Genomic DNA, 21,615 nt, shown 5'->3' with positions numbered 1-21,615 from the left:
ATTGTGCACACCAGGCTCTGCCTGCCTGTGCAATAACATCTCTGACCTTTGCCCCTCGCCTTGTACACTGCAGTCACACTGGCCTTCCCTCAGGGCTCGCCCTCCTCCCGCACACTGCTCCCACTGTGTGGAATCCTCCCCCAAGGGCCCCATTTCTATTCCTTCAGTACTGAACTCAAGCATCCTTAAGGAAACCTTCCGACCCCCGCTGCAGTCAGACCACCCAATCTCAATGGGGTCTCATAGCACCTTGTACTTCTCTTACTTCTTTCTGCAACTGTAATTAATAATGAATCTTGGAGCTAGTTATTAGCTGCCTTCCCCCTAGAACAAAATTTAAAAGGGTATGTGTGCTTTTACTTAGTGCTCTGTGGCCAGGGCCAGTGTCTGGTATAGTGCCGAGTACCGGAATAAATTCTTAAGAAGTACTTGTTGCTAAAGAAAAAGGGTAGAAAATTCCCAAATTATTTAAATTTGGTTTTAGATTTTATTGAGGTGCTTACATTTGATCATAGGTTTTTTAAAGTTGTTGGAATGTTTATAAAAGACAAGTATCAGCATCACCTGGGAGCTGTTAGAAATGCAATGCCCAGGCTTCTGATTCAGACCAGTTTCAGTATCAGAAACTGTGGGTGGGACCTGACAATCTGGTGTAACACACCCTCCAGGTGACGCTGATGCAGAATAATGTTTGAGAACCAGGGTTCTATAAAAATACTGACTGAAGGTTGACTCTGACTAAGTAAGATATGAAGTGCAACTTAATCCTACTTTTGCAATTAGGTACATTGTTTCTAATCAACAGTGGGTGGTAATAAACTACTTTTCAGCTGCCACCCTCCCCCACCCCCTATTTTATCAATTGTCTTCAGATATCAACTGAAATGTAAACAAGGTGTGCTTGATCAATCAACCCAAACCTGGATTTTAGAAATTCCACAGTATTTTTCAACCTTTACCCCTCTGAATCTAACTTTTATGTAGTGCCATCCGATTCCAGGAAATGCTTGTAAAACTGATAATACCCATGATTCTAGTGTTGGAGTGCTTTGCTTTTAATTTTTTTTTTTGGCCGCACTGCGTGGCATGTGGGATTTTAGTTCCCCGACCAGGGATCAAACCCATGCCCCCTGCAGTGGAAGCGAGGAGTCTTAACCACTGGACTGCCAGGGAAGTCCCATTAATTTTTTAATGTTTATTATACAGGGTCGAAATGATTTTTGCTAAAGCTCAGGTTGTCATAGTTTCTAGATTTATATCTAATGCATTTTGAAGCATTAGCAGGGTTTAGATGTGCATATTCTTGGCTGTGTTTAGATTTCAGGGCTGTGCTACATCATCAAACTTTTGCTGATGGATTGACTGCATTGTTAAAGGTCACTCATCCCCGATTTTGCCGTTGACTTTAAATTTGCTCCATGTTTGATTCAAGGACAGTGTTGACAAACCATTCCCACCTGGTGACTATTAAGTGATCCATAGGAAGTTAATTGCAGGTTTCTTTCTCATGTAACAGATGCCCAAGGCTCATTGATTCTTTTTGTAATATTTGGTTAGAAGCACAGGATTTGAATGGAGAAGGGAGGTAACCAACAAAAGATTTTTTTCAATGTTTTTAAAAACTTTAAATTTTAGAATAGTTTTAGATTTACAGAAAAGTTGCATACATGGTACAGAGTTTTCACATCCCACGTGCAGTTTCCTATATTATTAACATCTTATGCAGTAATGTACATTTGTCACAATTGATGAACCAATATTGATACATTATTATTAACTAAAATCCATACTTAATTATTCAGATTTCCTCAGTTTTCCATTAATGTCATTTTCCTGTTATAGGATCCTAGGCAGGATACCACATCATATTTAGTTATATCTCATTAGATTCCTCTTGGCTGTGACAGTTTCTCAGACTTTCTTTGGTTTAGATGACATTGACAGTTTTGAGGAATACTAGTCGCATATTTTGTAGAATGTCCCTCAATTGGGATTTGTCCATTTTTCTTATGATTAGACTGGCGCTTATTGAGTTTTGAGAGGAAGACTGGCGAGGTGAAATGCCATTTTCATTACACCATATCAAGAGTACATTAAAAAAAATTTTTTTTTATTGAATTATAGTCGATTTACAATGTTGTGTTTCAGGTGTAAAGAGTACAAATTATTAACATGACATCGTGGTTGGCATTGACCTTGATCACCTGCCTAAAGTAGTGTTTACCTGATTCCTCCACTTTAAAGCTGCTGTTTTTCCTCTTTTCCATACTGTACTCTTTGGAAACAAGTTACTAAGTGTAGCCCAAGAGTTGTGGGGGTTTTGTTTTTTTGTTTTTTTTGCTACCATGCGGCATGTGGGATCTTAGTTCCCTGACCAAGGATCGAACCCATGCCCCCTTGCATTGGGAGTGCAGAGTCTTAACCACTGGACCGCCAGGGAGATCCCAAGAGTTTGTTTTTTAAATATGAGATTCCAGATAACATCTTTCTCGCTGAGTGGGGCCTTCTCCATTATTTTTTGGTGTCTCCTTTTTTAATTTTTACTTTAATCAGGAGACAGGCATATGCAGTTGACATGTTTCAAATGCTTATTTATTTATTTTTAAGAAAAAAACGTTGCCAAGCTTTATTTAGGTTGCAGTGGTTATAGACAACACATCTAACCCTATATCCCACCCCACCGTACTCGGCCCCCTGCACAGGCTCAGCTCCCTTTTCCCTCCAGTCTCACTTCTTGTCCTCCTCCCTCTTGTCCTTCTTGCCCTCCTCCCTCTTGTCCTTCTTGCCATCCTTGGTGGCCTGGGAGGCCAGGGAGCCCATGGCATTTCAAGTGGCCTCATTGTTGGGATCCACACCTGGGAGGTTCTCCAGGACACTCTGAAGGAACTTGGGGTCCTGCATCGCGTCATAATCATCCTCCTCCTTGGCGGGCTCAGGTGTGTCCATGGCTGAACTGGCATCAATGTCAGCTGATTCTGCCTGGCCAAATTCTGCGCCCTGGAGGCACATCTGCATGGCGTAAGCATTCTGTTCTGCCTCAGTCATACTGCTTAGGTCAGGGAGCCCCGTGCGGCCACACTCCTGCTGGCTGATGGTCATCTTCAGCAGGGCATCGTCCGAGTCTTCAGTCCCAGTCGTAGCGCTTCCCACCTCAGCGGCAGAGGCAGCAGCTGCCCACCGCGCCTCCTCCTCCTGCGGCTGCCGCTGCCGCTGCTCTTCCATAGAAACACGCAGGGCCAGGGCCAGCTCACGATCAGCACTGGGATCCACTCCAAATTCAGCCACTGGCACCAAGACCCAGCATGGCACTGCCTTCCCCAGCCAGAATCGGAGAACTGATGAGGGCATCGGCCAAGCTGGGCCCAGGACGCACTGTCACCGGATGAGAACCGCTTCCATCTTTGCCATTCAGTGTGTTTACAAAGGCGGTCAGCTTTTCTGTGCTCACCTCCTCTTCTCCCAAATTGATAATGTCAGCATTTACTTTCTCCTTCTTGAGGCGTTTAGCCAGTTTCACCAGATTCTTCTCATTGTCCTCCATGGGGCTTCCCACAAAGGCAATGATTCGTATCTTGTGATTCTTGACCTGTTGGTGCTTCAGGGCCAGATGGGCCACGCAGATGCCAGTGCAGAAGGTGATCTTGCCCTTCGGTTGGACAGTGTGGAGCTTAGACAGGATGTGGCCGGTGTCAGGGGTGAGTGTGGTCCGCACTTCACAGTCATTGGCCAGTGTGATGAGGCCCACATTGTTCTCAGGGTTGCTGAGGATCTTGGAGTGACAGACTATGTTGACAGCGTCTTGTTGGGCGTGTAGCCGGGTGGGTAAGAAGTCCCCATTCCGCATATACTCACTGTTGTCCACGCAAACCATAGTGCTTTCCAACACCATCTTGCCGCCTTCCACCTTCTCCGACCTCAAATGCTTATTTAAATTATGAAGTATAGGGGCTTTCCTGGTGGCACAGTGGTTGGGAGTCCGCCTGCCGATGCAGGGGACACGGGTTCGTGCCCTGGTCCGGGAAGATCCCACGTGCCGTGGAGCGGCTGGGCCTGTGAGCCATGGCTGCTGAGCCTGCGCGTCCGGAGCCTGTGCTCCGCAACGGGAGAGGCCACAACAATGAGAGGCCCGCGTACTGCAAAAAAAAAAAAAAAAATTGTGAAGTATATTTCAGCTGATGAAGGGATTTGAAATTAAAGCGAATATTTGTGCTGGGGAACTGAGGGGAACCTAACGTGGTTTTGCAAATGCTCCTGTGTCTAGCTGTTGCCCACATATACTCTCATTCCTTAGCCTCCAAGCCTCTGTTTGCCTGTAGCTGCTCCTAGAATTTAATTGCCTGCTAGCTAAAACCTCTATGAAAACATTTGGGTAGATAGAGTGGCCCAGGATTTTCTTTTGCTTGGCAAGAACTCACTTGCTAAAATGGTTTTTAATATGTTGGTGCCTCTCTACTGTGCTTCTTTTGCCAGAATAGATGCAGCCCAAAAGATTTGCTTGTCTTCCTAACTCCTTTTTTAATAGCTCATAGCAGTGACTGAGCTATTGATCTGAAGGGATAATAACAACCCTGTATGTGCTTTTTGCAAGTTCTGATATTTTAAGAACTGAGAGCTTTGAAAAAGAACATCGCTTTACTTCACAAACTCAAGGCTTCTTCAAACCAAATAATATACAGCATATGTCATAAAGAAGGTTCATTCCTAGAAATCACCAGATTTAAAGGGAGCAAAGGATGAGGGAGAAGGAATTAAAACAAGTGACAGTACTTGCTCAGAGACTGATGACCAGGGTCAGCTCCACGGGAACACTGTCTCCAGCAGCCCCACTTACTCTTCCTCACCGCATCCCTAATTCATGTTCTTGGCTCCTAAAATACACTTAAAGCACTTCTCAGAAAGATTGAAAGGCACACAGAAAGTAAACAAACTTTTTGGTGAAGTTAACCTTTAGTATATTATTAGTAGTTTTGGATTCTAGGTTGACTCCTCAGTAGGGAAAATAGCAAGCAACATGCCTCATTATAATTGGATATATAAATAACTTAAGATAATACATCTATCATAAGGTAAATAGAAAAATTGGGGGATTTTTTAGCTGCGCACATTTATTTATTTATTTATTCTTGGCTATGTTAGGTCTTTGTTGCTGCGCACGGGCTTTCTCTAGTTGCAGCGAGCTGGGGCTGCTCTTCGTTGAGGTGCGTGGGCTTCTCATTGCTGTGGCTTCTCTTGTTGTGGAGCACGGGCTCTAGGCGCACGGGCTCAGTAGTTGTGGCACGCGGGCTCAGCAGTTGTGGCTCGCGGGCTCTAGAGCACATGCTTAGTAGTTGTGGCGCACGGGCTTAGTTGCTCCACAGCATGTGGGATCTTCCCGGACCAGGGCTCAGACCCGTGTCCCCTGCATTGACAGGCAGATCCTTAACCACTGTACCACCAGGGAATTCCCTTAGCTGTGTACATTTATTAATCCAAGTTCTGGCTAATAAGGTCTAAGAGGACTCCCTCAATTTGAGAGATGTGCCCCACCCCCCAAAAAACAGTCAAAGAATATTTAGGTTTATACTCTTAATTTGTTAATATTACTGTCTAATATCTCATATATTTGTATCTGTTCAGCACCTGGAAGAATTCAGTACTTATTTTTAGACTTTGTCTTAAACTTTTTTAGTAAACTTTTCATTTTAGGATAATTTCAGATTTATAGGAACTTTGCAGAGATGGTACAAGGAGTTCACATATGCCCCTACACAGTTTCCCTTATTATTAGCTTATATTAGTAATGGTACATTTGTCACAATTAATGAACCAATATTGTTATGTTATTCCTAACTGAAGTCCATACTTCATTCACATTTCTTCAGTTTGTCCCTAATGTCCTTTTTTCTGTTCCAGGATCCCATCGAGAATACCATACCATAATTAGTCATCCTGTCTCCTTAGGCTCCTCTTGGATGTGACAGTTTCTCAAACTTTCCTTGGTTTTGATGACGTTGACAGTTTTGAGGAGTACCGGTTAGGGATTTTGTAGCAGATCCCTCAGTTAGGATTTGTTTGATGTTTTTCTCAAGATAAGATGTGGATTATGGCTTTTTAGGAGGAAGACTGGAGAAGTGAAGGGCTGTCCTCATCACATCTTATCCACCATGCATAGTATCAACGTGACTTTCTACTGATGATGTTAACTTGATCACTTGGCTGGGGTAGCATTTGTCAGCTTCCTTCACTGTGAAGTTAGTCTTTTTTAAAACAGATTTTTACTGATTTTTCTACCTCTATGATTCTGGAGAGGAATATGGTTCATTTCATTTATTTATTCAACAGATGTTACTTTGAGTTAAAGAAAACATGGTTTTAGGTAAATTTTAGGGTTTTATTCCCCCCAAGGCCCACTCTTACTAATTGGAGAAATAAACCATATTTAAGGAATAGCCAATACTTTGTAGGTAACAAAAGTTGGTCAAGGTCAAGTTGTTGGTGTACAGTGTATATTTGTTTAGCTTTTCTGAATATACTGAGTTTTTCAACAAAATTCTGTTTGACCACTGATGAATATTGTTAAATAATTTAAATCACATTCTTCAAGTGTTATGGCATCTCAATTATTCATGATTTATCAGTTATTAGACTTTCTTACCTTCTCTTTTCACTCTTTTATTCAGAAGTAATAGTGGAAATGAGACCCTTTCTATCTTCCCAGCTTTTGTATAAGTACAAAGGATTATATAGATATTAGGGATCAGGCAACCTCCTGCTTATCTACATTCTTTCAAATGCTAGTCACAGTAACAGATGAAGATCAGAAAGCACTAGGAAAGGCTTCCCTGGTGGTGCAGTGTTAATAATCTGCCTGCCAATGCAGGGGACACGGGTTTGAGCCCTGGTCCGGGAAGATCCCACATGCCACAGAGCAGCTAAGCCCGTGTGCCACAACTACTGAGCCTGCGCTCCAGAGCCCGCGAGCCACTACTACTGAGCCCACGTGCCACAACTACTGAAGCCCACGTTCCTAGAGCCCGTGCTCTGCAACAAGAGAAGCCACCGCAATGAGAAGCCCGCGCACTGCAACGAAGAGTAGCCCCCACTCGCTGCAACTAGAGAAAGCCCACGCACAGCAACAAAGACCCAGCGAGCCAAAAATAAATAAATTAAAATAAATAAATTAAAAAAAAGAAAGTACTAGGAAAAGAAGAGTTTTGCTATCAAAGAATGAGTGTGTCATGCAGCAGATGAGCCTCTAGGATGAATTTGATTAATTCTCCACAGCAGCAAAGTCGCATAATCAGATGGTGTTGCTTGAGGCTTTCTCTTGCTTTGGAGTTGGATAATCTAAATTGTGTAGCCTCTAGTGGATTTTCATTCTGTCATGTATCAAGGAACGTCTGTGCAGATGGAAAGAGGTTTTCTGTTGGGCTGTGTGTGAGCTCAGTGGAAAGGGTTAAAAATTAGGAATGAATGCATTTAACTCAATTTTTCTTCCTAATAACAGACATCTCTACCAGATTTGATGACACTGCAAACATGAAAGGAGTAGAGACATCTGGGTGTTATCATAGGCTCTGCCACTACTTGTGTAGTTTTGGGGGTAGGTTTTTTTTTTCTTAATGAATTTATTTATTTATTTGTTTTTATTTTTGGCTGCGTTGGGTCTCCGTTGCTGCACGCGGGCTTTCTCTAGCTGCGGTGAACATGGGCTACTCTTCGTTGCGGTGCGGGGGCTTCTCATTGTGGTGGCTTCTCTTGTTTTGGAGCATGGGCTCTAGGCACACAGGCTTCAGTAGTTGTGGCACACGGGCTCAGTAGTTGTGGTTCGCGGGCTCTTGAGTGCAGGCTCAGTAGTTGTGGTGCACGGGCTTAGTTGCTCCACGGCATGTGGGATCTAACCGGGCCAGGGCTCGAACCCATGTCCCTTGCATTGGCAGGCAGATTCTTAACCACTGTGCCATCAGGGAAGCCCGGGGGTAGTTTTATTATGTGACTTCCCTCGGTGGTCCTCAGATTTTCATCCATATAGTTAAGAGTGGATAGGTCAGAGCACTGCTTATACCCCTCAAGACTATGTAAGTTTGTGGTTCAGAATGGGAAATAAGAGTAGCAATATGGGCTGTCCACCCAATTTCATGGTATGATATGATACAGTACATTAGGAAAAAGATTTCTGGGTAATAGCTATGAGGCATAGAGCTTTTTAAGATATGTATTCTGGATTAGGGAAGTGATGGTAGGTAGAGAAAGTGGAGGTGGGTGAACAGAGATCTTTATACACTGAATTCCATATTCCTCTTCCTTGGTCCTTCCCATGTGACAGGTTCACTCTTTCTCTTTCATTGCCGATTTTCTCTGCTCAGGGCCTTGCCTCATGCTGTCTGATGTTGGGAGGGCTGTGAGGGCCTGCTGACTTCCATGTCTTCACTGCTCTCCAGTGGACAGAGCTGGGGCGGGTCAGCCCTGAACGAGGCTTTGGGCCCTAGCCTGTCCTGAGCTGGAGATAATTTGGGAACCTCTGGCTGCCAGCTCAGCAGATCGGCATGTCTGCTAGTCTCATTCTGACTTTGTGTGCTTACATTTTTTAAGGCTGCTCTTGCTTAGTTCCTTGTAATTAAGACTGGCCTTGTACTTCCATGCCAGAACCCGGGCCCGTCTGTGAAGTCCTTGTCTGGGTATAGTGGTTGGTGCCACAGTTGCTCCAAGGGTAGAAATATGCTTTCTTTTAGCCAGGCCTCTCCGGAACTTGAACTCTGCCTGGACCCATGCCTGTGTTTGGGACTCTGCTACCCATTGTTGATTTTGTTGATGCTCACTGACCAATTGCTTTTTACCAGATTTACCTGTTATAGTATTCTGTCTGCTTTCTCCTTGCTGAGTATCCTGATGTTTGCTCATTGACCACCTATCTGGACCTCTGCCTGTTGCTGCCCACTCTCCTTTGCCAATTATGCTCTCTTGCCTACCTGGATTTCCTCCTAGAGCTCGCTTCTGAGTCCATCTCCAATTCCTTCCCTCCAACCAATATGGAGGTGTCTCTATAGATGACAGGGCCTGATCTACCGTACTGCCTGCCTTCAGAAGCTTAATTGTGACAGTCAGTGTTTTCCATTCTGTTTATAAAAATCTGTCACCTTTTAGCTGCCTTAGTTTGTTATTCCCTGATATTATAAACTCACTCCTTGACTTTTTTATTTGATCATTTTTTGGTCTTTCCTTAGAACAAATCTCATGTATCCCCTTTTCAGCCACTTGTTACTTTCACAGGGAGTGGCCTCAAATCATAAATCTTCACATTGGAAGAGACTTTCAAAGACATCTAGTTCAACTTTCCATGTGATGGGTAACTTACCAACTCCCAAAATAACCCATCAATAACATTTTCGACAGCTCTCAACTGGTTTCCTGGGCCCCAAACTATCAATTCATTCATATATTTATTCACTTATTCATTCAGTCAACAGTTACTCAACGTCTACTTTTAGCCAGGCATTCATATATGTGTGTGTGTGTGTGTGTGTGTGTCTCTGTGTGTGTGTGTTTGTCACCATTCCTGTCCTTAGAGAGCTGCTACTCCAGGGGGGATAGAGAAATAAACAATCATGATTGCTAGCTAGAGACATGCAGTGGGTAGGGGAATGGGTCATTTCTTCTGCATGACTGAAGGTTGGTTCATGGAGGGGCTCTTTCTGCCGCTTCAATTAACACCAACTTTCTGGTCCACCACCAGCTTTTCAGCTACTCAATAAAGAGAGAGGAGAGTCTCCTTTCTGCCTCTGTCTATTGTTGACTTGCCCTTGGAATCATCTTTGTAAATCCAAGTCTTCGTTTGTTACTCCCCTGCTAATAGGCTCCCCATTGTCTACCCCGCAAACAGACATCTAGCTCTTTGACACAACTTATGAAGCCCTCAGCCTTCTGGTTCATGCTTGCCTCTCCAGTCCCATACACACCATTTTTCATCAGGCTCTCAGTGCCCCCAAATTTCGTGCAGTTTCCTGGCTACATCGTGCTTACTCACACTTCTCTTGCATATGTTGTTCCTGCTACCTGGAATGACTGCCGGTCTCATCTCCACGGTGAACTCCCGGGGCACTGTGAAAGCCTGATGGAAAATGGTACACAGGGAGGAATAAATCACAACTCTGACCTTCCTTTTCTATTAAGGTGTACTTTGACCTGTTGGCTGCTGTTGCCCCTTATACACCCCCATGCCTGCCACCCGAAGATTGTAAACTACTCTACACCAGGCAGTTATCTCTGTGTCTTCAGCCTTAACACAGAGACTGGCCCAGAATGGGCAGTCAATAGATATGTGTTGGATGAATGGATGAGTAAAGAAATGAAGACAAGTCTTCTATAGCCTATTTTTCACTTTAGGTCTCCCTTGGAGCACCGAGAATGCTACTTAAAAGACTCCTACCGTTGTTTTGACTGTAGCTCCCTGCCAACCTAGGACCACGCTCACTGGCTTATCCATGGCTAGACACCTGCCTGCAACTATCACTGAACAGCCTGCCTGCCATACAGGGAGAAAGGCCCTTTGGGGGTTCGGGGAAGGTTGGACAACTCTTCACCTTCTCCCACCTGGCAGCCTCTGCTGCCAAGATAAGCTTCTCGCATGTCTCTTCAAAACTCTAATCAAGAGAAAGAAATTGCACAGAATGAAAATGCTTCTTTCCTGCTCTGGTAAATCAGAACAGTTGTAAAGTGAGGAGAATTAGTACTTGAACAAGTTCCTGTCTTATTAAGCAATACTTTGAATGAGTCATCTACAAACTCAAGCAGTTGGTGAGAACAGTTAGTGGCCATTTATCATTTTAAGTTGATCTGTTTCAAATAAATAGCAAATGGGATATTTTGGTCCTAAATTATACACTTATCCCCTTCTTACAAGAGCCCTTTTTTTTTTTACATAGTTATATCAGTGAGCAGTGAAAGACACACAACACTGTCATGAACTTTGTCCTCCTTGTCTTCCTGTTCTTTAATCATGGATCTTGAACTTTCAGTCAAAACTCAGCAGTTTTAGTTCTATTAGATGTAGATCTCTACCTAAAATAGTTGGCCATTTCTGAGATAGTATGCTTTTCTTTAGGTTTATTGAGATACACTTTACATAAAATTCACACTTTTTATGTATGTACAAGTCTATGAATTTTGACAAACTTAATATAGCTTGTGGCCACCACTGAAGTCAAGATAATAGAATTTTCTGCCACCCAGAGTATTCCCTCGTGCTCCTTTGTAGTCAGTGTCCTCCCTATGTTGCCAACCCCTGGCAACCACTGCTCTGATTTCTGTTTCTATAGTTTTCTCATTTCCAGAACCTCGTATAGGTGAAATCAAAATATGTAGCCTTTGGGACTGCCCTGGTAGGGTGCTGTTCTTCATCTTTATTTGATCTTTAGGCTATCAAAAGAGAGTGAGGGGAAAAGCAACAAATATATGAGTGTCTACGTACCAGGCAATGTGTATGTTTATTTAATTTAATCTTAATTGAAAATTGAGATCCAAGAAGTCATTTGTACCACTTAAGTCTTTGGAGCTAGTAAATGGCACGGTCAGAACTTAACTGCAGGTTTGTTTGGTAAAAACCCGTGATCAGCCCATTACATTTTTTTTTTTAACATCTTTATTGGGGTATAATTGCTTTACAATGGTGTGTTAGTTTCTGCTTTATAACAAAGTGAATCAGTCATACATAAACATATGTTCCCATATGTCTTCCCTCTTGCGTCTCCCTCCCTCCCACCCTCCCTATCCCACCCCTCCAGGCTGTCACAAAGCACCGAGCCAATATCCCTGTGCCATGCGGCTGCTTCCCACTAGCTATCTACCTTACTACGTTTGTTAGTGTGTATATGTCCATGACTCTCTCTCGCCCTGTCACAGCTCACCCTTCCCCCTCCCCATAACCTCAAGTCCGTTCTCCAGTAGGTCTGTGTCTTTATTCCTGCCTTACCCCTAGGTTCTTCATGATATTTTTTTTCTTAAATTCCATATATATGTGTTAGCATACGGTATTTGTCTCTCTCTTTCTGACTTACTTCACTCTGTATGACAGACTCTAGGTCTATCCACCTCATTACAAATAGCTCAATTTCGTTTCTTTTTATGGCTGAGTAATATTCCATTGTATATATGTGCCACATCTTCTTTATCCATTCATCCGATGATGGGCACTTAGGTTGTTTCCATCTCCGGGCTATTGTAAATAGAGCTGCAATGAATATTTTGGTACATGACTCTTTTTGAATTTTGGTTTTCTCAGGGTATATGCCCAGTAGTGGGATTGCTGGGTCATATGGTAGTTCTATTTGTAGTTTTTTAAGGAACCTCCATACTGTTCTCCATAGTGGCTGAACCAATTCACATTCCCACCAGCAGTGCAAGAGTGTTCCCTTTTCTCCACACCCTCTCCAGCATTTATTGTTTCTAGATTTTTTGATGATGGCCATTCTGACTGGTGTGAGATGATATCTCATTGTAGTTTTGATTTGCATTTCTCTAATGATGAATGATGTTGAGCATTCTTTCATGTGTTTGTTGGCAGTCTGTATATCTTCTTTGGAGAAATGTCTATTTAGGTCTTCCGCCCATTTTTGGATTGGGTTGTTTGTTTTTTTGTTATTGAGCTGCATGAGCTGCTTATAAATTTTGGAGATTAATCCTTTGTCGGTTGCTTCATTTGCAAATATTTTCTCCCATTCTGAGGGTTGTCTTTTGGTCTTGTTTATGGTTTCCTTTGCTGTGCAAAAGCTTTGAAGTTTCATTAGGTCCCATTTGTTTCTTTTTGTTTTTATTTCCATTACTCTAGGAGGTGGGTCAGAAAGGATCTTGCTGTGATTTATGTCATAGAGTGTTCTGCCTATGTTTTCCTCTAAGAGTTTGATAGTTTCTGGCCTTACATTTAGGTCTTTAATCCATTTTGAGCTTATTTTTGTGTATGGTGTTAGGGAGTGATCTAATCTCATACTTTTAAAAGTACCTGTCCAGTTTTCCCAGCACCACTTATTGAAGAGGCTGTCCTTTCTCCACTGTACATTCCTGCCACCTTTATCAAAGATAAGGTGTCCATATGTGCGTGGGTTTATCTCTGGGCTTTCTATCCTGTTCCATTGATCTATCTTTCTGTTTTTGTGTCAGTACCATACCGTCTTGATAACTGTAGCTTTGTAGTATAGTCTGAAGTCAGGGAGCCTGATTCCTCCAGTTCCTTTTTTCGTTCTCAAGATTGCTTTGGCTATTCGGGGTCTTTTGTGTTTCCATACAAATTGCAAAATTTTTTGTTCTAGTTCTGTGAAAAATGCCAGTGGTAGTTTGATAGGGATTGCATTGAATCTATAGATTGCTTTGGGTAGTAGAGTCATTTTCACAATGTTGATTCTTCCAATCCAAGAACATGGTATATCTCTCCATCTGTTTGTATCATCTTTAATTTATTTCATCAGTGTCTTATAATTTTCTGCATACAGGTCTTTTGTCTCCTTAGGTAGATTTATTCCTAGATATTTCATTCTTTTTGTTGCAATGGTAAATGGGAGTGTTTTCTTGATTTCACTTTCAGATTTTTCATCATTAGTATATAGGAATGCCAGAGATTTCTGTGCATTAATTTTGTATCCTGCCACTTTACCAAATTCATTGATTACCTCTAACTACAGGCCAATATCACTGATGAACATAGATGCAAAAATCCTCAACAAAATACTAGCAAACAGAATCCAACAGCACATTAAAAGGATCATACATCATGATCAAGTGGGGTTTATTCTAGGAATGCAAGGATTCTTCAATATACGCAAATCTATCAATGTGATAAACCATATTAACAAATTGAAGGAGAAAAACCATATGATCATCTCAATAGATGCAGAGAAAGCTTTTGACAAAATTCAACACCCATTTATGATAAAAACCCTGCAGAAAGTAGGCATAGAGGGAACTTTCCTCAACATAATAAAGGCCATATATAACAAACCCACAGCAAACATCATCCTCAATGGTGAAAAACTGAAAGCATTTCCACTAAGATCAGGAACAAGACAAGGTTGCCCACTCTCACCACTCTTATTCAACATAGTTTTGGAAGTTTTAGCCACAGCAATCAGAGAAGAAAAGGAAATAAAAGGAATCCAAATCGGAAAAGAAGAAGTAAAGCTGTCACTGTTTGCAGATGACATGATCCTATACATAGAGAATCCTAAAGATGCTACCAGCCCATTACATTTTAATGCCCCTCTCTGGAAATGAGTGTCTGAATGTGGCAGGGGAGGGGCGGGGCAGGGAACCGGGTTGGGTATGGGGGGTGGGGGGCAGGACTGCAGGGAGGGTGGAGGAAAGACTGACTGAGATTAGGAAAGGGAGAAACGTTCTACCACCTTTCATTGCCATCTAAAAACCTGAGCTTTTTAGATATCTTGGTTTTCATCTTATCTCTGCCATTTACTTGATTTATAGCACATTTGTCTCTCTGAGACTCATTTTTTAATTTTGTTTTTAATTTGAAATGTAGACAGACTGTTAACTTTGGTTGTTGTGAGGAATAAAGATAATACATGTAAAGTGCCGTGCATATAGAATGTGTTCAATATAATGGTGTCCATTACTGTCATCATTATTAATTTCCTACCATTAAACATACTTTATAACTGGAAATAATTAATTTGGGTTTGGAAAATGATTTCTTTAGTTGTTTGTTTAATTCTTTTGCCAAAATAGCCTAGAGCAAGTTCCTTTTTATAAGAATGGACTTAGTTTCCTCTATTTTTTACCCACCTCCTAAGTCAAAACAATACCAGTTTACTAAATCAGTTTGAAATTTGATTTAAAACCTCCTGCTGAATGCTTTGGGCTCTGGAAATGATAGTGTGCATGTGTGTCTGTGTGTGTGATCTGGAAGTGGTTGTCTCAGCCCAGAGGACTGGAGATGCCACTTTCATTTTACAGGAGCAACCAACCATTGATAGCCAGCTTCAGTCCCTTTGCTCATGCAGATCTGATAGTTTCTGAGTCACTGAAACTCTTCTCTGACACAAACCACTTCAGGCTGTTTGGAGGTAATGATTCCTTTTTTTGGTAAGGTTATTTTGGTTATCACAAGTAGGGCCCAACAACTTCGGTGTTTCATCAGTCAAGTCAGGAGGTAGCAATGAGAAAAAAGGCTGACTCTGAGAACGGACATCAGGCCACCATCAGGTGACCTTTCTACTGTCCAGGACCTAAGGAGGGTTTCTGGCTCCAGCTGAAGCAATGCATAGCCTTTTGGGAATTGATTTTCATTATTATTTGATTTCCTAGCAGTACAGTTCCAACTAAAAATGCCGTTTGACAGATGAAAGGAAAGGAAAATCAATTGTATTTTGAGAATGTTTGGATAATATCACACCATCCCTTGGTGTTGCTGCAAATCAGAATTGGTGGTCACTAGTCTTTTTTTTTTTTAACAACTTTATTGAGGTGGGATTGTTATACAGAATACTGCCCATATTTAATGCATACAATTTGATGGATTTAAACATATCCATACACCCTTGAAACCATCACCACAATCAGGATAATATACATATCCATCACCTCCAAGAAAGTCTCCTGCCCTTATGTTTATTTGTGTGTGTGTGTGTTAAGAACTCTTGAGATCTACCCTCTTAAGAAATTTTTAAGTGAACAAATACAGTATTTTACATACTACTGTTTTCAAAGCCCCTTGATAACATCTTCTAGTATAATTGACACCTTAAGTAGGGTAGGTCTTATTTCTACTTTATGATGAAAAAATAGACCTATGGGATGTGTTTTCCCAAAGATCACCTTTGGATATTGTGCCAGTATCCAGAACCCAATTTTGGTTTTTGTCCAGTGTTCTTTGCATAAGACCTCTGGGTCTTAAGCCTGATCTGGCTCATTGACCTGGTAAACCTTCAAAAACCAAATGTTTAATGACCACCTTTGTCCCCACAGTTAGGATCAACAAATGTGATTGATGTCAGCTTCAAAGAGAGTTCATGAAACAAGTAGTTGGTGGAAGATAGTTTTGAGAGGAACTTCTACCCTTCACACGTGTAACTTTCCCTTTCTAGATTGCCTAGACGGAGACTTCCAGTGTCCAAGCAGGAATATTCAAAGGTTGGTCATTAAACTTTTGGGGTGGTCTTAATTAAAATGTTGGGCAGTGAGGTGAGGCCTAGCCTGGTAGATTTGGTGTGGCCTCTTGAGTAGTTACTTTGTGTTAAACACTTTCCTAATCATTACAGGGGCATAGAGATGAAAGCAAAACAAACAAAAAATAGGATTCTACTCTTTAGGACCTCACAAGCCAGCAGACAAGATGGAAGCATACACAGAGGTGCTTCCATTTCTGCTTACTCTAGTCCATCCTTCATTCTGCCAGCAGAGCAGTCTTTTGAAAACACATGCCCTTTCCCTGCTTAAAACTTTCTGGTGGTTCCCTGTTTCTCAGAGGACCAAGTCGAAGCTTCTTATCAGGACATAAAAGGCCTTCTCTGATTTTGCCCAGCTTCTCCCTCTGTACCCACCCCTCTGGCCAGCATCCCAAATCTCAATACCCTGGTGACCTGGATTGGGCTGTGTATGAGGCGGGCGCTCCTTTGTGCCCAGGCCCAGTTCTGTCCTATGCATTCTCTCTCATGTCTAGTTTCTCCAGAGGTGCCACTTGAAGGGATGCATGTTTCTTCATTTGTAGTAGGGGGATGATGGGACTTCCCTGGTGGTCCAGTGGTTAAGACTCTGTGCTTCCAATGCAGGGGGTGCAGATTCGATCCCTGGTCAGGGAACTAATATCCCACATGCTGCAGTCAAAAATAAAAAGGACAGTGTAATAGGGGGATGAATATTGGCACCTACATCATGGGCTTACTGTGAGGATTCAACCAAGTAACGCATGGTGAGGGCTTAGGCTGTGCCTGGCATAGAATATTTGTTCAATAAATGGTAGCTAGGTTTTATTATTATGCAGTAGAAGAAGCAAGGGTGTGAGGGTAAAATCAATATTTCTAGGTGCTCAGAGCACGTCATGATTTTTCATGCCTCTGGGTGTTAACTCATGGTGGGCCCTCTGTCTAGAATGCTGTGTTAGTCTGGGTCCTCTGAGAAGGAGAAATTTAGGATTAAACAGCAAGGATTTTATAACCAACCACCTATGTGAGAGAGAAGGGGGTGGGGGAGGGGGAGATGGGAAGGGTGGGAGTGCCCATGATGCAAGTCCATGATGCACGCCTGACCCCTAGTGAAGAGGAGAGAGAGTAGCTTAGGTGGAAGCTCTCTAGACTGCTATGCAGCTGAAGAAAGTTTCAGAAAAGCCTTTGGGGAGTCCAAAAGTCAGTGATCAGTACAGTCCTGTCCCTGATGTACCGTCATTGGTCAGGTGCAACCCATTGGAAACGAGCCTTCAGCACAAACACTAGGATGAATTTCTGAGGCAGCAGCTCAGTTGTGCTCCCTGTCCTTGGAGACCTTTCCTCTTCCATTGAACTCCTCCTGCTTGTACTTAAAGGGCCAGCTTTAAATGTTTCCTCTTCTGGGAAACTTTTCCTTGAAGGAAATTCTCAGCATGTCAGATGATGGTCCCACTGCCTACAATGATCATCCCCAAATCTCTGCTTAGTTAATTTCTTTCTTTTTTGTTTTTTTTTGCTGTACGTGGGCCTCTTACTGTTGTGGCCTCTCCCGTTGCGGAGCACAGGCTCTGGATGCGCAGGCTCAGCGACCATGGGTCACGGGCCCAGCCGCTCCGCGGCATGTGGCATCTTCCCGGACCAGGGCACGAACCCGTGTCCCCTGCATCGGCAGGCGGACTCTCAGCCACTGCACCACCAGGGAAGCCCTACCTAGTCAATTTCTAATGCACTTACTTGAACCCCTAGCATCTGAAAAACTACTGGGTGCTCAGGAAATACCTGTTGAATGAATGAATGAGTTAGTAGGACTTGGACAAGCAGATCTAAGGGAGAAGATAGTTGAGGCAGAGTGAACTGCTTGAGCAAAGTCAAGTAAGTATGTCTTGCCCCAAAACTGTCATTTTAGGGAAAGTATATTATGATGCAAAACAGCGGGTATATTATGATGCAGAACAGTGGGGGCAGGAGTTTTTTCCTGGCAGTTGAAAATGATTCATATTTGAGAACTTTGTTAAAAACAATGTTTTGAGTATTTCCTGAGAGACTTCTTTCCTGAGAGGAAACAGAGTTGATGGAAATGGAATTTTACTGCTGCCAGGAAAAGTATGATAAAGATCAAATCTCTTACAACTACTACCAGAATAGAAATTTCCATAGAGCAAAGAGATTTAAAGGCCCACCTAATGGCTCATATGTATTTAGTGTTCAGTGCAGCTGAACTATAATTCTGTAATGGAATTTGACCAGTTTTGACAATCCAGTCTGTAACGTATGAATTAGTGAAGACTCATCTTGACATTTGCTGACGCTGCCAGATGTTGGCCATATTTTTGATGGAAAGAAACAGGGAGCTGGCCAGGATCCCAAGTCTCAGTATCACTACCAACCGCCTACCACTGCCACATGTTGCCAGAGGAGATAGACGTGATGAGGATAAGGTCCCACAAAATCACTCATGATCAGCAACTGGAGATTTAACTCCTAATCCCTATGTAATGTTTTACCCTGGTGACCTGGGTTGGACTATGTATGAGCCAGGCCCAGGCCCAGTTCTGTCCTATGCATTCTCCCTCATGTCTTGTTTCTCCAGAGGTGCCACTTGAAGGGGCCCAAGTTTATCTGTAATAGGAGGATGAATATTTGTATCTACGTCATGGGCTTGCTGTGAGGATTCAACCAAGTACTGCATGCTGAGGGCTTAGACTGTGCCTGGCATAGAGTATTTTTTCAATAAATAGTAACTAGGTTTTATTATTAATATGAAGTAGAAAAAGCAAGAGTGTGAGGGTAAAATCTTAATATTTCTAGGTGCATATTATAAAAGTTGGTTGTTCGTGCCTTCGGTGAGTGCCTGCTCTGTGATAAAGCTGCATGGGACTCTAGGCACATGGGGTGCTGTGGCCCATTCTGTAATTAATCTCACACACACAGTTGCTGATATCTAATTCTCCTCTCAAGTGAGGACAGTTCATTTTGACTCGTACATAAGTAAAATCACCTACTCCTCCACTGCTTTCTTCTCTTTCTCATTGGCCCATCTCTCTCACCTTCAAATTTCTATTATATTTCTTCCTAGGTTACATGGAAGAACCTAGGAAGAAATGAACATGGCTGCATGATATAGTCCCCTCCTTTGATTTTTGTTGATCAGGTTGGGAAACTCTTTGACCCAACAGCCCTTGCTTTACAGATCCTTTCTTCCATTTTAGTGGAATAGTTCACTTGGGATATTATGCATTTATTTCTGTCTTTCACTACTGAGTCATTGATTTCACCAAAGAGCTTCTCCTTTGTGTATGTTTATACACATCTCTCTTTACCATATTCCTCCTTTCTGTTACATCAAGAATTACTCCCGTCTCACTTCTTTATCCTATTTGAAAGCCGAAAACAAGAATTGAATTATGACTGATAGGGAATAGAATATTATGATTGATGGATGTGTACCAAAGTAAAGGAAAGCAGTAAGTTTAAAAAGGAAAAGTAGTATTTGAAGTCCCAAAGGATCTCATACTCAGTATGTCCAAATCTGAACTTACTCTCTGTGTCTTCTCTAAGCCTCTGACAGTTAACTCTCAAGATGTTTCTCAAATGGGTTTATTTCCTCCTTACTCCCATTGTCCTTGCCCTGGGCCTCACCCTCTTCATCTTACATCTAGACAACATAACTTCTTTCCTTATCTTCTTGCTGGTTCCCTCTCTTCCCTAGTCTAACTACACAGTGTCACAAAAGGGTGTACTTTTTTTTTCTTTTTTAGCTTTTTGTATTGTAAAATGAGACAAGGATTCAAAACACCAAGCAATCAAATGAGTAGCTTAATACAGTATTACAAGGCAAACATACTTAAAATCTCCATCCAGATCAAGAGCTGGAACATTGTCAGCGATGCCGAAAGTCCCTCTAGGTGCCCTATCCCAATCATAAACCTTCCCTCCTTCCAAAATAACTATGATCCTGACTTTCATTTTTTTACTTTTTAAAAAAATGTTTATTTATTTATTTGGCTGTGTTGGGTCGTAGTTACAGCACGTTGGCTTCCTTCTAGTTGTGGCTTGTGGGCTCCAGAGCACACAGGCTCAGTAGTTGAGGCATGTGGGCTCTGTAGTTGTGGCACACGGGCTCAGTAGTTGCTGTGCGTGCTTAGTTGCCCTGTGGCATGTGGGATCTTAGTTCTCCAACCAGGGATCGAACCTGTGTCTCCTGCATTGGAAGGCGGATTCTTAACCACTGGACCACCAGGGAAGTCCCTATCCTGACTTTTAAAGTAATTATCTTCTTACATTTTTTAATCAAGAGGGTGCTTTTTAAAAATATCAGTCTTGCCATATCAAGTTAGCTCTAAATTCCCTCACAGGTTTTCTCAGGCCTACCTTTATAGCCTCCTTTCTATGACTACTTCTCTTCTCCCCAGTACCCTGGTTTCTGGCCATACTGGATTATTCACAGGCTCAGATGCCTCTAGGTGTTTGCCAGATACCTCCAGGCACTTGCTCCTGCTTTTCCCTCTTTCTGGAGTTCCATCCATTCCCATTCTCTGATGAAGTCCTAGACCCTGCTCAAATGTGGATTCTTCATTGAAGCTGTCCTAGATCTCTCTTCCCTGACAGCCTGGGTCAGAATGAATCTCTCGCATCCCTGTGCTCTGTGCCCATTAGAGCTTTCTTTCTTGGGGTTGGTGGTGGGGGGCGGGTTGCGGGATCTTAGTTCGTTGACCAGGGATCAAACCCGTGCCCTGGGCAGTGAAAGCGCTAAGTCCTAACCACTGGACCGCCAGGGAATTCCCTAGAGCATTTTATACATGCTTCCATTACTAGTATTTGTCATAGTCTCTGTTACCTAACAGATTGCTTAATGCATAGTAGGTGCCCAATAAATGTTTGTTGAAAGTATGAATCTGCAATCATTCTTTAAAGCTTTTTCAGGGTGTCACGTTTTCTTCAGAATTGACACAAATCATATATTTGATCATATGATCAAGGTTGATGTGGACTCTTTCAGATGCTGTTGTTCTGAACGTTACTACGGTTGAAATAAGTTGTTTCGCTGTATAAAGCTAGCACTGCTGTATTTTAATTCCTTGAGTTGTCTTAAAATGCTCAAGTTGTGTCACCCAAACAGGGACCGAAGTATGCTTTATAATAACTTAAGATTCAGATCAGTTTCTACCTATTTATTTATTTATTAAAATAAATCAATACGAGTGATTTATTTTAATTCAGGTTCTCTCTTTCAATTACATTTTATGTAACCAGGATAGATTGACTGAGAAAAATCTGATTGACAGTTATCAGGATTTTTTTTAATTGAAAAGTATTATAAGTGGTTAAAACTTATTTTTAAACTATAGAAGATATAAAAAAGTTTACATCCCCGCTTCATTTGCAGCCCTATTCCCCAGAGGTAACCACTGTTAAAGTTCTTGTCTGGGTGTTCAAATTGTTTTTATGTCTGTTGACTCATATACACACTTGTGCATACACACATGCTCATATG

At 42.2% G+C, this 21,615-nt stretch overlaps 1 protein-coding gene and 1 pseudogene across 10 annotated transcripts in view; one reads left to right on the top strand and one right to left on the bottom strand.

The window, feature by feature from the left end:
* The window catches only part of ATP11C (ATPase phospholipid transporting 11C), a 173,895-nt gene that overhangs the window by 22,486 nt on the left and 129,794 nt on the right, over positions 1–21,615 (top strand). The gene's annotated exons all lie outside the window — the stretch shown is intronic.
* Positions 1,700–3,906, bottom strand: LOC101269986 (26S proteasome non-ATPase regulatory subunit 4-like; annotated as a pseudogene).

Source organism: Orcinus orca, chromosome X (assembly GCF_937001465.1).
Source record: "Orcinus orca chromosome X, mOrcOrc1.1, whole genome shotgun sequence".
NCBI classification, from domain to species: Eukaryota; Metazoa; Chordata; class Mammalia; order Artiodactyla; family Delphinidae; genus Orcinus; species Orcinus orca.
This window is presented reverse-complemented; position numbering and strand designations above follow the sequence as displayed.